The sequence below is a fragment of the Berghia stephanieae genome, chromosome 1, assembly GCF_034508935.2.
Source record: "Berghia stephanieae isolate SIO BIC M18660-M18661 chromosome 1, UCSD_Bste_1.3, whole genome shotgun sequence".
Lineage (NCBI taxonomy): Eukaryota > Metazoa > Mollusca > Gastropoda > Nudibranchia > Aeolidiidae > Berghia > Berghia stephanieae.
This window is the reverse complement of record NC_088360.1, coordinates 139,635,918-139,638,417: the sequence shown is the minus strand read 5'-3', so window position 1 is coordinate 139,638,417 and position 2,500 is coordinate 139,635,918. Positions and strand designations below refer to the sequence as shown.

The 2,500-nt window shown below is 33.4% G+C and overlaps 2 protein-coding genes across 5 annotated transcripts in view; both read left to right on the top strand.

The window, feature by feature from the left end:
• The window catches only part of LOC144963358 (uncharacterized), a 58,150-nt gene that overhangs the window by 8,698 nt on the left and 46,952 nt on the right, over positions 1 to 2,500 (top strand). Inside the window, exon 1 of one of the 4 annotated variants that reach the window (XM_078897311.1) lies at positions 2,090 to 2,168. The exons of the other annotated variants lie outside the window; for them this stretch is intronic. The gene's annotated coding sequence lies outside the window, so the exon portion shown is untranslated. Of the gene's footprint in view, positions 1 to 2,089; positions 2,169 to 2,500 lie in introns of those variants that run through there. 4 annotated transcript variants of the gene reach the window in all.
• LOC144963357 (uncharacterized) overlaps positions 1 to 2,500 on the top strand; it is a 93,330-nt gene that overhangs the window by 47,203 nt on the left and 43,627 nt on the right. The window lies entirely within an intron of this gene.

Here is a 2,500-nt window from a genome sequence, read left to right as displayed (position 1 = left end):
GATAAAATGCATAAAAAGCGATCGTGTCTGAAACCTGTCACCAGATACTGTATCAAGATTGATTAGCATCGCAGTGCTTTGAAAAAGCTTTCTTTTGTAAAATTTGGTGCTTACCTCACTAATTTGAACAGATTTACCGTAATTCCCCTAGCAAATAATGTTTTGAAAAAGTTTTGTATCACATTTGGTGCTTTCCTCACTGATTTGAACAATTTTACTGTAATACCCCTAGCAAATAATGCTATGAAAAAGCTTTGTGTCAAATTGGGTGCTTTCCTCACTGATTTGAACAATTTTACTGTAATACCCCTAGCAAATAATGTTCAGAAAATGCTTTGTGGCAAATATGGTGCTTTCTTCACTGATTTGAACAATTTTAACGTAATTCCACGAATTAGAAGAAGGAATTTCCGTCTGACTGCTTGTGTGTGTGTGTGTGTGTGTGTGTGTGTGTGTGTGTGTGTGTGTGGATGGATGTATATGTGTGTGTGTGTTTGCGTGTGCACGACGAGACGTCACTAGTCCGTACCATTTCGCAAGCGCAGGACACACACACAAACTGCAAACGCAATATTATGGGTTAGGGTTTTTATTCATCACCGCAACATCGAATTATTAATGCACACTGAAATGATACTACTACTACATCACCGTTGATAACAATCGCCCGCTCTTCACGGACTCTGACTTCATAACGTCATCCCCCAGCGAACATTAACTCTTTAAGATTCAACCCGACAAAAACCGACAACGACATAATATTCATGGGCGGGGTAGCCAAGACTGGCCTCAGTAAGTAAAATCCAATCGTTGTGAAGGAAATGACAGGCCCTGTCACTGCCGCAGGGTGTTTTCAGCTTTGATTTTTATAAATTTGCCGACAGAAAAGAAAATATGTTTCAGAAATTGCGATTTAAATCCTATTTTATTTGCGGGTGAAAATCATTGACATTGCACTTTGTTTGGTAAAAATCGGTAAAAAATTACGACTTTGGTGATGAAAAATGACTTTGAAGACAATTATTGTAAACTTTTAAAAATATTATGAATAATTTATAACTCCCTTATTTGTGGGTCGATTTTGTCATTCGAGGTCTCAATTTTATTGTAATAAAGAGATAGGAACTTCAGAGTTATTTTTTCTGATGCGAAATTATTACTTTGTAATTTTAGCACCAAGAAAAATAGTCGGTAAATAAATTTGTAACACCTCTTTGATAGACCGCCAGGGTCCGTTCGTGTAGAATTGTGAATCAAACGTCTCAAAGTCTTCGACCAATCACAGGCTATCTATCCAGCTGGCCGAAACAAAGACGCTTCTCCCCGTCGATGTATTACGCTATTGTTATGCAAGGAATATAACACCTTTTGAGTAGGCCTAAAACCTAAAATCTAAAAGTAAAAAATATAATTCTGAGGAATTTGAAAGTCACATTGCTGAAATCAGCTTGAAAAAAAGAAGTACATTGGTCTTTGTTTCATAAAAATCGGTTGAAAACCAACTGTTTTACGAATAAATTTGATTTCAAAAATTGCTTTTGTTTATTTTAGCTTTTTTTAGCAACTTTTTTATTTATCGGCCGATTTTCTTGATTTTTATATCATTCTTTATATCTCAATGAGACGAGATCAGTGATATACTTTGTTTGTTTCAAATGTAACTAGAACATAATTTGGCTTTTTTACCTATCGACCATGCCTGGATAATTTATTCAACAACGTGGCGATGTGACGCAACTATTCCATGGCCGTCTTCCACTGCATCGACGATGATTCAATTCATTGTTGACGGCTGTTGACACGTGAGCTGCCAGAACGACCAATCGTTGAAGGCTCAAGATGCTCAGTAGCCAATCGTTCTTCGGTCAAAAAACTTATGAACTCACGAGAACAAAAGTTTGAAATTTGGTGATGGACGGACCTATGAAATCGTTTCTGGGCGGAGTTTAGCCATGAGTGACCGTAGAAAACGAAAAGGCGACTACAGATATCAAAGAGTAGGCTTATATCATCAAAGGATGTCTACATGATTGACATGGCCATATAGGGAACTCATTATCTACTCCCCCAAAAAGAATCTGAACACGAGAGGGTTAAGAGCACACGGCACTATATTAAATGGTTTCGAGTCCATACAAGACTCTAGTGACGATTTAGGAAACGCATCGGTTATATAATAATAATAATAATAATAATAATAATAATAATAATAATAATAATAATAATAATAATAGTAATAATAATAATAATAATAATAATAATAATAATAATAATAATAATAATAGTAATAATAATAATAATAATAATAATAATAATAATAATAATAATAATAATAATAATAATAATAATAATAATAATAATAACAATAATAATAATAATAATAATAATAATAATAATAATAATAATAATAATAATAATAATAATAATAATGATAATACTAATAAAATATTGCCAAGTCTTAATTTGGGACAAGATTTCTTCGTAATTCCGTCTCTTAATA